Raw genomic sequence first — 14,939 nt, forward strand, 5'->3', positions numbered from 1 at the left:
CCATTGATATGCGGCATGCACATGGGGGCCCATGACATGCTGCATGCATTTGGGGCCCCCATGATATGCGGCATGCATTTGGGCCCCCCTGACATGCGCATGCATGTGGGGCCCCCATGAAATGTGCCATGCATGTGTGGCCCCTATGACATGCGGCATGCATTTGTGGGCCCCAAGACATGCTGCATGCATTTGGGGGGCCCCATGACATGCGGCATGCATTTGGGGGGCCAATGACATGTGACATGCATGTGGGGCCCCCATGACATGCTGCATGCATTTGTGGCCCCCTTGATATGCGGCATGCATTTGGGGGCCCCCATGACTTGAGCCATGCATTTGGGGTCCCCATGACATGCGGCATGCATGTGGGACCCCCATGACATGCGTCATGCATTTGGATCCCCATTACATGCTGCATGCAAGTGGGGCCCCCATGACATGCGGCATGCACGTGGGGCCCCCATGACATGCTGCATGCATTTGGGGCCCCCATGATATGCGGCACGCATTGGGGCCCCCATGACATGCGCATGCATGTGGGGCCTCCATGAAATGCGCCATGCATGTGGGGCTCCTATGACATGCGGCATGCATTTGTGGGCCCCAAGACATGCTGCATGCATTTGGGGGGCCCCATGATATGCGGCATGCATTTGGGCACCCCATGACATGAGGCATGCATTTGGGGCCCCCATGACATGCAGCATGCACGTGGGGCCCCCATGACATGTGACATGCATTTGGTGCCCCCATGACATGCGGCATGCATTTGGGTCCCCCATGAAATGCGGCATGCACGTGGAGCCCCCATGACATGCGGCATGCATTTGGGGCACCCATGACATGCGGCATTCACATGGGGCCCCCATGACATGCGGCATACGTTTGGGGCCCCAATGACATGCGGCATGAGTTTGGATCCCCCATGACATGCGGCATGCACGTGGGGCCTCCATGACATGAGTCATGCATTTGGGGCCGTCATGACAAGCGGCATGCATTTGGGGCCCCCATGACATGCGGCATGCATGTGGGACCCCCATGACATGCGTCATGCATTTGGGGCCCCCATGACATGCTCCATGCATGTGGGGCCCCTATGATATGCGGCATGAATTTGGGGGGCCCCATGACATGCGGCATGCATGTGAGGACCCCATGACATATGGCATGCATTTGGGGTCCCCATGACATGCGGCATTCATGTGGGGCCCCATGACATGCGGCATTCATGTGGGGCCCCCATGACATGCATCATGCATGCGGGGTCCCCATGACATGCGGCATACATTTGTGGCCCTCGTGACATGAGGCATGCACGTGGGGCCCCTATGACATGCCGCATGCATTTGGAGCCCCCATGACATGCTGCATGCATGTGGGACCCCCATTACATGATGCATGCAAGTGGGGCCCCCATGACATGCGGCATGCATGTGGGCCCCCCAAGACATGTGGCATGCACGTGGGGCCCCCATGACATGCTGCATGCATTTGGGGCCCCCATGACATGCGGCATGCACGTGGGGCCCCCATTACATGCGGCATGCATTTGGGGCCCCCATGACATGCGGCATGTACGTGGGGCCCCTATGACATGGGGTATGCAAGTGGGGCCCTCATGACATGCAGCATGCATTTGGGGCCACTGTGACATGCGGCATGCATTTGGGGCCCCCATGACATGCGGCATGCATGTGCGACCCCCTTGATATGCGACATGCATGTGGGACCCCCATGATATGCGGCATGCATTTGGGGCCCCCATGACTTGAGGCATGCATTTGGGGCCCCCATGAAATGTGCCATGCATGTGGGGCCCCTATGACATGCGGCATGCATTTGTGGGCCCCAAGAGATGCGGCATGCATTTGGGGCCCCTATGACATGCGGCATCCATTTGGGGGGCCCCATGACATGCGGCATGCACGTGGGGCCCCCATGAAATGCGGCATTTATTTGGGGCCCCCATGACATGTGGAATGCCTGCGGGGCCCCCATGACATGCGGCATGCACGTGGGGCCCCCATGACGTGCAGCATGCATTTGGATCCCCCATTACATGCTGAATGCAATTGGGGCCCCCATGAAATGTGCCATGCATGTGGGGCCCCTATGACATGCTGCATGAATTTGGGGCCCCCAATACATGCGGCATGCACGTTGGGCCCCTTGACATGCGACATTCATGTGGGGCTCCCATGATATGCGGCATGCATTTATGGCTCCCATGACATGCGGCAATCTTTTGGGCCCCATGACATGCAGCATGCATGTGGGGCCCCCATGGCATGCGGCATGCATTTGGGGTCCCCATGGCATGCGGCATGCACGTGGGGCCCCCTGTACATGCAGCATGCATTTGGGGCCCCCATGACATGCGGCATGCACGTGGGGCCCCCTTGACATGCGACGTTCATTTGGGGCCCCCATGACATGTGGCATGCATGGGGGCTCCCATTACATGCGGCATGCATTTGGAGCCTCCATGACATGCGGTATGAATGTGGGGAACCCATGACATGCGCCATGCATGTGGGGCCCCTATGACATGCGGCATGCATTTGGGGCCCCCATGATATGCGGCACGCATTTGGGTCCCCCATGACATGCGCATGCATGTGAGACCCCCATGAAAAGCGCCATGCATGTGGGACCCCTATGACATTCGACATGCATTTGTGGGCCCCAAGACATGCTGCATGCATTTGGGGGGCCCAATGACATGCGGCATGCATTTGGGGACCCCATGACATGCGGCAAGCATTTGGGTCCCCATGACATGCGGCATGCATGTGGGGCCCCCAAATGCATGCCGCATGTCATGGGGGCCTCCATGACATGCGGCATGCATGTGGGTCCCCATGACATGCGTCATGCACGTGGGGCCCCCTTGACATGCGACATTCATTTGGGGCCCCCATGACATGTGGCATGCATTTGGGGCCCCCATGACATGTGGTATGCACGTGGGGCCCCTATGACATGCCGCATGCATTTATGGCCCCCATGACATGTGGCATGCATTTGGGTCCCCCATGAAATGCGGCATGCACGTGGGGCCCCCTGTACATGCGGCATGCATTTGGGGCCCCCTTGACATGCGACATTCATTTGGGGCCCCCATGACATGTGGCATGCATGGGGGCTCCCATTACATGCGGCATGCATTTGGGGCCTCCATGACATGCGGTATGAATGTGGGGCCCCCATGACATGCGCCATGCATGTGGGGCCACTATGACATGCGGCATGCATTTGGGGCCCCCATGATATGTGGCACGCATTTGGGGCCCCCATGACAAGCGCATGCATGTGGGACCCCCATGAAATGCGCCATGCATGTGGTACCCCTATGACATGCGGCATGCATTTGTGGGCCCCAAGACATGCTGCATGCATTTGGGGGGCCCCATGACATGCGGCATGCACGTGGGGCCCCTATGACATGCCGCATGCATTTATGGCCCCCATGACATGCGGCATGCACGTGGGGCCCCCTTGACATGCGACATTCATTTGGGGCCCCCATGACATGTGGCATGCATGGGGGCTCCCATTACATGCGGCATGCATTTGGGGCCTCCATGACATGCGGTATGAATGTGGGGCCCCCATGACATGCGCCATGCACGTGGGGCCCCTATGACATGCTGCATGCATTTGGGGGCCCCAATGACATGCTGCATGCATTTGGGACCCCCATGACATGCTGCATGCACGTGGGGCCCCCATTACATGCGGCACGCATTGGGGGCCCCCGTGACATGCGGCATGCACGCGGGGCCCCCATTACATGCGGCATGCATTTGGGGCCCCAATGACATGCGGCATGCTTGTGGGGCACCCATGACATGCGGCATGCATTTGTGGGCCCCAAGACATGCGGCATGCATGTGGCGCCCTCATGACATGCGGCATGCATTTTGGGCCCCCATGACATGCGACATGCACGTGGGGCCCCCATGACATGCGGCATGCAAGTGGGACCCCCATGACATGCGGCATGCATTTGGGGGCTCCTTGACATGCAGCATGCACGTGGGGCCCTCATGACATGCAGCATGCATTTGGGGACCCCGTGACATGCGGCATGCATTTGGGTCCCCCATGAAATGTGTCATGCATGTGGGGCCCCCAGGACATGCGGCATGCATTTGGTTCCCCCATGACATGTGGTATGCATGTGGGACCCCCATGACATGCGTCATGCATTTGGATCCCCCATTACATGCTGCATGCAAGTGGTTCCCCCATGACATGCGGCATGCATGTGGGGCCCCCATGACATGCGGCATGCACGTGGGACCCCCATGACATGCGTCATGCATTTGGATCCCCATTACATGCTGCATGCAAGTGGGGCCCCCATGACATGCGGCATGCATGTGGGCCCCCATGACATGTGGCATGCACGTGGGGCCCCCATGACATGCTCCATGCATTTGGGGCCCCCATGATATGCGGCACGCATTTGGGGCCCCCATGACATCGCATGCATGTGGGGCCCCCATGAAATGTGCCATGCATGTGGGGCCCCTATGACATGCGGCATGCATTTGTGGGCCCCAACACATGCTGCATGCATTTGGAGGCCCCATAACATGCGGCATGCACGTGGGGCCCCCATGACATGCGACATGCATTTGGGGCCCCCATGACATGCGGCATGCATTTGGGTCCCCCATGAAATGCGGCATGCACGTGGGCCCCCCAGTACATGCGGCATGCATTTGGGGCCCCCATGACATGTGGTATTCACGTGGGGCCCCTATGACATGCTGCATGCATTTGGGGTGCCCAAGACATGCGGCATGCACGTGGGGCCCCTATGACATGCCACATGCTTTTGGGGCCCCCATTACATGTGGCATGCACATGGGGCCCCCATGACATGCGGCATGCATTTGGGGGCCCCATTACATGCGGCATGCACGTGGAGCCCCAATGACATGCTGCATGCATTTGGGGCCCCCATGACATGCTGCATGCACGTGGGGCCCCCATTACATGCGGCATGCATTTGGGGGCCCCATGACATGCAGCATGCACGTGGGGCCCCCATTACATGCGGCATGCATTTGGGGCCCCAATTACATGCGGCATGCATGTGGGGCACCGATGACATGTGCCATGTATGTGGGGCCCCTATGACATGCGGTATGCACGTGGGGCCCTCATGACATGCATCATGCATTTGGGGCCAATGTGACATGTGGCATGCATTCGGGGCCCCCATGACATGCGGCATGCATGTGGGACCCCCATGATATGCGGCATGCATGTGGGACCCCCAAGATATGCGGCATGCATTTGGGGCCCCCATGACTTGAGGCATGCATTTGAATCCCCCATTACATGTGGCATGCACGTGGGGCCCCCATGACATGCGGCATGCATTTGGGCCCCCATGACATGCGGAATGCCTGCGGGGCCCCCATGACATGCGGCATGCATGCAGGGCCCTCATGACATGCTGCATGAATTTGGGGTCCCCAATACATGCGGCATGCACGTTGGGCCCCCTTGACATGCGACATTCATGTGGGGCTCCCATGACATGCGGCATGCATTTATGGCCCCCATGACATGCGGCAAGCTTTTGGGCCCCATGACATGCGGCATGCATGTGGTGCCCCCATGACATGCGCATGCATGTGGGGCCCCCATGAAATGCGCCATGCATGTGGGGCCCCTATGACATGCGGCATGCATTTGTGGGCCCCAAGACATGCTGCATGCACTTGGGGGCCCCATAACATGCGGCATGCACGTGGGACCCCCATGACATGCAACATGCATTTGGGGCCCCCATGACATGCGGCATGCATTTGGGTCCCCCATGAAATGCGGCATGCATTTGGGGCCCCCATGACATGTGGTATGCACATGGGGCCCCTATGACATGCTGCATGCATTTGGGGTGCCCAAGACATGCGGCATGCACGTGGGGCCCCTATGACATGCCACATGCTTTTGGGGCCCCCATTACATGTGGCATGCACATGGGGCCCCCATGACATGCGGCATGCATTTGGGGGCCCCATTACATGCGGCATGCACGTGGAGCCCCAATGACATGATGCATGCATTTGGGGCCCCCATGACATGCTGCATGCACGTGGGGCCCCCATTACATGCGGCATGCATTTGGGGCCCCCATGACATGCAGCATGCACGTGGGGCCCCCATTACATGCGGCATGCATTTGGGGCCCCAATGACATGCGGCATGCATGTGGGGCACCGATGACATGTGCCATGTACGTGGGGCCCCTATGACATGCGGTATGCACATGGGGCCCTCATGACATGCATCATGCATTTGGGGCCAATGTGACATGCGGCATGCATTTGTGGCCCCCATGACATGCGGCATGCATGTGGGACCCCCATGATATGCGGCATGCATGTGGGACCCCCATGATATGCGGCATGCATTTGGGGCCCCCATGACTTGAGGCATGCATTTGGGGCCCCCAATACATGCGGCATGCATGTTGGGCCCCCTTGACATGCGGCATGCATTTATGGCCCCCATGACATGCGGCAAGCTTTTGGGCCCCATGAAATGCGCCATGCATGTGGGGCCCCCATGACATGCGGCATGCATTTGGGTCCCCCATGAAATGCGGCATGCACGTGGGGCCCCCAGTACATGCGGCATGCATTTGGGGCCCCCATGACATGTGGTATGCACGTGGGGCCCCTATGACATGCTGCATGCATTTGGGGTGCCCAAGACATGCGGCATGCACGTGGGGCCCCTATGACATGCCACATGCTTTTGGGGCCCCCATTACATGTGGCATGCACATGGGGCCCCCATGACATGCTGCATGCATTTGGGGCCCCCATGACTTGAGGCATGCATTTGAATCCCCCATTACATGCGGCATGCACGTGGGGCCCCTATGACATGCGGCATGCATTTGGGCCCCCATGACATGCGGAATGCCTGCGGGGCCCCCATGACATGCGGCATGCATGCAGGGCCCTCATGACATGCTGCATGAATTTGGGGCCCCCAATACATGCGGCATGCACGTTGGGCCCCCTTGACATTCGACATTCATGTGGGGCTCCCATGACATGCGGCATGCATGTGGCCCCCAATGATATGCGGCATGCACGTGGGGCCCCATGACATGCTGCATGCATTTGGGGCCCCCATGATATGCGGCATGCATTTGGGCCCCCATGACATGCGCATGCATGTGGGGCCCCCATGAAATGTGCCATGCATGTGTGGCCCCTATGACATGCGGCATGCATTTGTGGGCCCCAAGACATGCTGCATGCATTTGGGGGGCCCCATGACATGCGGCATGAATTTGGGGGGCCCAATGACATGTGACATGCATGTGGGGCCCCCATGACATGCTGCATGCATTTGTGGCCCCCTTGATATGCAGCATGCATTTGGGGGCCCCCATGACTTGAGCCATGCATTTGGGGTCCCCATGACATGCGGCATGCATGTGGGACCCCCATGACATGCGTCATGCATTTGGATCCCCATTACATGCTGCATGCAAGTGGGGCCCCCATGACATGCGGCATGCACGTGGGGCCCCCATGACATGCTGCATGCATTTGGGGCCCCATGATATGCGGCACGCATTTGGGGCCCCCATGACATGCGCATGCATGTGGGGCCTCCATGAAATGCGCCATGCATGCGGGGCTCCTATGACATGCGGCATGCATTTGTGGGCCCCAAGACATGCTGCATGCATTTGGGGGGCCCCATGATATGCGGCATGCATTTGGGCCCCCCATGACATGAGGCATGCATTTGGGGCCCCCATGACATGCAGCATGCACGTGGGGCCCCCATGACATGTGACATGCATTTGGGGCCCCCATGACATGCGGCATGCATTTGGGTCCCCCATGAAATGCGGCATGCACGTGGAGCCCCCATGACATGCGGCATGCATTTGGGGCACCCATGACATGCGGCATGCACATGGGGCCCCCATGACATGCGGCATACGTTTGGGGCCCCAATGACATGCGGCATGAGTTTGGATCCCCCATGACATGCGGCATGCACGTGGGGCCTCCATGACATGAGTCATGCATTTGGGGCCGTCATGACAAGCGGCATGCATTTTGGGCCCCCATGACATGCGGCATGCATGTGGGACCCCCATGACATGCGTCATGTATTTGGGGCCCCCATGACATGCTCCATGCATGTGGGGCCCCTATGATATGCGGCATGAATTTGGGGGCCCCATGACATGCGGCATGCATGTGAGGACCCCATGACATATGGCATGCATTTGGGGTCCCCATGACATGCGGCATTCATGTGGGGCCCCATGACATGCGGCATTTATGTGGGGCCCCCATGACATGCATCATGCATGCGGGGCCCCCATGACATGCGGCATACATTTGTGGCCCTCGTGACATAAGGCATGCACGTGGGGCCCCCATGACATGCGGCAAGCACGTGGGGCCCCAATGACATGCAGCATGCACGTGGGACCCCCATGACATGCAGCATGCATGTGGGGGCCCCATGACATGTGGTATGCACGTGGGGCCCCTATGACATGCCGCATGCATTTGGAGCCCCCATGACATGCTGCATGCATGTGGGACCCCCATTACATGATGCATGCAAGTGGGTCCCCCATGACATGCGGCATGCATGTGGGCCCCCCAAGACATGTGGCATGCACGTGGGGCCCCCATGACATGCTGCATGCATTTGGGGCCCCCATGACATGCGGCATGCACGTGGGGCCCCCATTACATGCGGCATGCATTTGGGGCCCCCATGACATGCGGCATGTACGTGGGGCCCCTATGACATGCGTATGCAAGTGGGGCCCTCATGACATGCAGCATGCATTTGGGGCCACTGTGACATGCGGCATGCATTTGGGGCCCCCATGACATGCGGCATGCATGTGCGACCCCCTTGATATGCGGCATGCATGTGGGACCCCCATGATATGCGGCATGCATTTGGGGCCCCCATGACTTGAGGCATGCATTTGGGGCCCCCATGAAATGTGCCATGCATGTCGGGCCCCTATGACATGCGGCATGCATTTGTGGGCCCCAAGAGATGCGGCATGCATTTGGGGCCCCTATGACATGCGGCATCCATTTGGGGGGCCCCATGACATGCGGCATGCACGTGGGGCCCCCATGAAATGCGGCATTTATTTGGGGCCCCCATGACATGTGGAATGCCTGCGGGGCCCCCATGACATGCGGCATGCACGTGGGGCCCCCATGACGTGCAGCATGCATTTGGATCCCCCATTACATGCTGAATGCAATTGGGGCCCCCATGAAATGTGCCATGCATGTGGGGCCCCTATGACATGCTGCATGAATTTGGGGCCCCCAATACATGCGGCATGCACGTTGGGCCCCTTGACATGCGACATTCATGTGGGGCTCCCATGACATGCGGCATGCATTTATGGCTCCCATGACATGCGGCAATCTTTTGGGCCCCATGACATGCAGCATGCATGTGGGGCCCCCATGACATGCGGCATGCATTTGGGGTCCCCATGGCATGCGGCATGCATGTGGGGCCCCCTGTACATGCGGCATGCATTTGGGGCCCCCATGACATGCGGCATGCACGTGGGGCCCCCTTGACATGCGACGTTCATTTGGGGCCCCCATGACATGTGGCATGCATGGGGGCTCCCATTACATGCGGCATGCATTTGGAGCCTCCATGACATGCGGTATGAATGTGGGGCCCCCATGACATGCGCCATGCATGTGGGGCCCCTATGACATGCGGCATGCATTTGGGGCCCCCATGATATGCGGCACGCATTTGGGTCCCCCATGACATGCGCATGCATGTGGGACCCCCATGAAAAGCGCCATGCATGTGGGACCCCTATGACATGTGACATGCATTTGTGGGCCCCAAGACATGCTGCATGCATTTGGGGGGCCCAATGACATGCGGCATGCATTTGGGGACCCTATGACATGCGGCAAGCATTTGGGCCCCCATGACATGCGGCATGCATGTGGGGCCCCCAAATGCATGCCGCATGTCATGGGGGCCTCCATGACATGCGGCATGCATGTGGGTCCCCATGACATGCGTCATGCACGTGGGGCCCCCTTGACATGCGACATTCATTTGGGGCCCCCATGACATGTGGCATGCATGTGGGGCCCCCATGACATGCGGCATGCATTTGGGGCCCCCATGACATGTGGTATGCACGTGGGGCCCCTATGACATGCGGCATGCATTCGTGGCCCCCGTAACATGAGGCATGCACGTGGGGCCCCCATGACAAGCGGCAAGCACGTGGGGCCCCCATGACATGAAGCATGCACGTGGGACCCCCATGACATGCGGAATGCACGTGAGGCCCCCATGACATGCGGAATGCCTACGGGGCCCCAATGACATGCGGCATGCATGCGGGGCCCTCATGACATGCGGCATGCAATTGAGGCCCCCAATATATGCGGCATGCATGTGGGGCCCCCATGATATGTGGCATGCATTTGGGGCCCCCATGACTTGAGTCATGCATGTGGGGCCCCCATGACATGCACCATGCATGTGGGGCCCCTATGACATGCTGCGTGCATTTGGGGCCCCCATGACTTGAGGCATGCATTTGGGGCCCCCATGACATGCGGCATGCATGTATGGCCCCCATGAAATGCGCCATGCATGTGGGGCCCCCATGACTTGAGGCATGCATTTGAATCCCCCATTACATGTGGCATGCACGTGGGGCCCCCATGACATGCGGCATGCATTTGGGCCCCCATGACATGCGGAATGCCTGCGGGGCCCCCATGACATGCGGCATGCATGCAGGGCCCTCATGACATGCTGCATGAATTTGGGGCCCCCAATACATGCGGCATGCACGTTGGGCCCCCTTGACATGCGACATTCATGTGGGGCTCCCATGACATGCGGCATGCATTTATGGCCCCCATGACATGCGGCAAGCTTTTGGGCCCCATGACATGCGGCATGCATGTGGGGCCCCCATGACATGCGCATGCATGTGGGGCCCCCATGAAATGCGCCATGTATGTGGGGCCCCTATGACATGCTGCATGCATTTGTGGGCCCCAAGACATGCTGCATGCACTTGGGGGCCCCATAACATGCGGCATGCACGTGGGACCCCCATGACATGCAACATGCATTTGGGGCCCCCATGACATGCGGCATGCATTTGGGTCCCCCATGAAATGCGGCATGCACGTGGGGCCCCCAGTACATGCGGCATGCATTTGGGGCCCCCATGACATGTGGTATGCACGTGGGGCCCCTATGACATGCTGCATGCATTTGGGGTGCCCAAGACATGCGGCATGCACGTGGGGCCCCTATGACATGCCACATGCTTTTGGGGCCCCCATTACATGTGGCATGCACATGGGGCCCCCATGACATGCGGCATGCATTTGGGGGCCCCATTACATGCGGCATGCACGTGGAGCCCCAATGACATGATGCATGCATTTGGGGCCTCCATGACATGCTGCATGCACGTGGGGCCCCCATTACATGCGGCATGCATTTGGGGCCCCCATGACATGCAGCATGCACGTGGGGCCCCCATTACATGCGGCATGCATTTGGGGCCCCAATGACATGCGGCATGCATGTGGGGCACCGATGACATGTGCCATGTACGTGGGGCCCCTATGACATGCGGTATGCACATGGGGCCCTCATGACATGCATCATGCATTTGGGGCCAATGTGACATGCGGCATGCATTCGGGGCCCCATGACATGTGGCATGCATGTGGGACCCCCATGATATGCGGCATGCATGTGGGACCCCCATGATATGCGGCATGCATTTGGGGCCCCCATGACTTGAGGCATGCATTTGAGGCCGCCAATACATGCGGCATGCACGTTGGGCCCCCTTGACATGCGGCATGCATTTATGGCCCCCATGACATGCGGCAAGCTTTTGGGCCCCATGACATGCGGCATGCATGTGGTGCCCCCATGACATGCGCATGCATGTGGGGCCCCCATGAAATGCGCCATGCATGTGGGGCCCCCATGACATGCGGCATGCATTTGGGTCCCCCATGAAATGCGGCATGCACGTGGGGCCCCCAGTACATGCGGCATGCATTTGGGGCCCCCATGACATGTGGTATGCACGTGGGGCCCCTATGACATGCTGCATGCATTTGGGGTGCCCAAGACATGCGGCATGCACGTGGGGCCCCTATGACATGCCACATGCTTTTGGGGCCCCCATTACATGTGGCATGCACATGGGGCCCCCATGACATGCGGCATGCATTTGGGGCCCCCATGACTTGAGGCATGCATTTGAATCCCCCATTACATGCGGCATGCACGTGGGGCCCCTATGACAAGCGGCATGCATTTGGGCCCCCATGACATGCGGAATGCCTGCGGGGCCCCCATGACATGCGGCATGCATGCAGGGCCCCAAGACATGCTGCATGCATTTGGGGGGCCCCCAATACATGCGGCATGCATTTGGGGGGCCCAATGACATGTGACATGCATGTGGGGCCCCCATGACATGCTGCATGCATTTGTGGCCCCCTTGATATGCGGCATGCATTTGGGGGCCCCCATGACTTGAGCCATGCATTTGGGGTCCCCATGACATGCGGCATGCATGTGGGACCCCCATGACATGCGTCATGCATTTGGATCCCCATTACATGCTGCATGCAAGTGGGGCCCCCATGACATGCGGCATGCACGTGGGGCCCCCATGACATGCTGCATGCATTTGGGGCCCCCATGATATGCGGCACGCATTTGGGGCCCCCATGACATGCGCATGCTTGTGGGGCCTCCATGAAATGCGCCATGCATGTGTGGCTCCTATGACATGCGGCATGCGTTTGTGGGCCCCAAGACATGCTGCATGCATTTGGGGGGCCCCATGATATGCGGCATGCATTTGGGCCCCCCATGACAAGAGGCATGCATTTGGGGCCCCCATGACATGCAGCATGCACGTGGGGCCCCCATGACATGTGACATGCATTTGGGGCCCCCATGACATGCGGCATGCATTTGGGTCCCCCATGAAATACGGCATGCACGTGGAGCCCCCATGACATGCGGCATGCATTTGGGGCAACCATGACATGCGGCATGCACATGGGGCCCCCATGACATGCGGCATATGTTTGGGGCCCCAATGACATGCGGCATGAGTTTGGATCCCCCATGACATGCGGCATGCACGTGGGGCCTCCATGACATGAGTCATGCATTTGGGGCCGTCATGACAAGCGGCATGCATTTGGGGCCCCCATGACATGCGGCTTGCATGTGGGACCCCCATGACATGCGTCATGCATTTGGGGCCCCCATGACATGCTCCATGCATGTGGGGCCCCTATGATATGCGGCATGAATTTGGGGGGCCCCATGACATGCGGCATGCATGTGAGGACCCCATGACATATGGCATGCATTTGGGGTCCCCATGACATGCGGCATTCATGTGGGGCCCCATGACATGCGGCATTCATGTGGGGCCCCCATGACATGCATCATGCATGCGGGGCCCCCATGACATGCGGCATACATTTGTGGCCCTCGTGACATGAGGCATGCACGTGGGGCCCCCATGACATGCGGCAAGCACGTGGGGCCCCAATGACATGCAGCATGCACGTGGGACCCCCATGACATGCGGCATGCATGTGGGGGCCCCATGACATGTGGTATGCACGTGGGGCCCCTATGACATGCCGCATGCATTTGGAGCCCCCATGACATGCTGCATGCATGTGGGACCCCCATTACATGATGCATGCAAGTGGGGCCCCCATGACATGCGGCATGCATGTGGGCCCCCCAAGACATGTGGCATGCACGTGGGGCCCCCATGACATGCTGCATGCATTTGGGGCCCCCATGACATGCGGCATGCACGTGGGGCCCCCATTACATGCGGCATGCATTTGGGGCCCCCATGACATGCGGCATGCATTTTGGGCACCCATGACATGCGGCATGCACATGGGGCCCCCATGACATGCGGCATACGTTTGGGGCCCCAATGACATGCGGCATGAGTTTGGATCCCCCATGACATGCGGCATGCACGTGGGGCCTCCATGACATGAGTCATGCATTTGGGGCCGTCATGACAAGCGGCATGCATTTGGGGCCCCCATGACATGCGGCATGCATGTGGGACCCCCATGACATGCGTCATGCATTTGGGGCCCCCATGACATGCTCCATGCATGTGGGGCCCCTATGATATGCGGCATGAATTTGGGGGGCCCCATGACATGCGGCATGCATGTGAGGACCCCATGACATATGGCATGCATTTGGGGTCCCCATGACATGCGGCATTCATGTGGGGCCCCATGACATGCGGCATTCATGTGGGGCCCCCATGACATGCATCATGCATGCGGGGCCCCCATGACATGCGGCATACATTTGTGGCCCTCGTGACATGAGGCATGCACGTGGGGCCCCCATGACATGCGGCAAGCACGTGGGGCCCCAATGACATGCAGCATGCACGTGGGACCCCCATGACATGCGGCATGCATGTGGGGGCCCCATGACATGTGGTATGCACGTGGGGCCCCTATGACATGCCGCATGCATTTGGAGCCCCCATGACATGCTGCATGCATGTGGGACCCCCATTACATGATGCATGCAAGTGGGGCCCCCATGACATGCGGCATGCATGTGGGCCCCCCAAGACATGTGGCATGCACGTGGGGCCCCCATGACATGCTGCATGCATTTGGGGCCCCCATGACATGCGGCATGCACGTGGGGCCCCCATTACATGCGGCATGCATTTGGGGCCCCCATGACATGCGGCATGTACGTGGGGCCCCTATGACATGGGGTATGCAAGTGGGGCCCTCATGACATGCAGCATGCATTTGGGGCCACTGTGACAT

Source organism: Phyllobates terribilis, unplaced genomic scaffold (assembly GCF_046119375.1).
Source record: "Phyllobates terribilis strain yellow unplaced genomic scaffold, ASM4611937v1 Scaffold_4__5_contigs__length_816908805, whole genome shotgun sequence".
NCBI lineage: Eukaryota > Metazoa > Chordata > Amphibia > Anura > Dendrobatidae > Phyllobates > Phyllobates terribilis.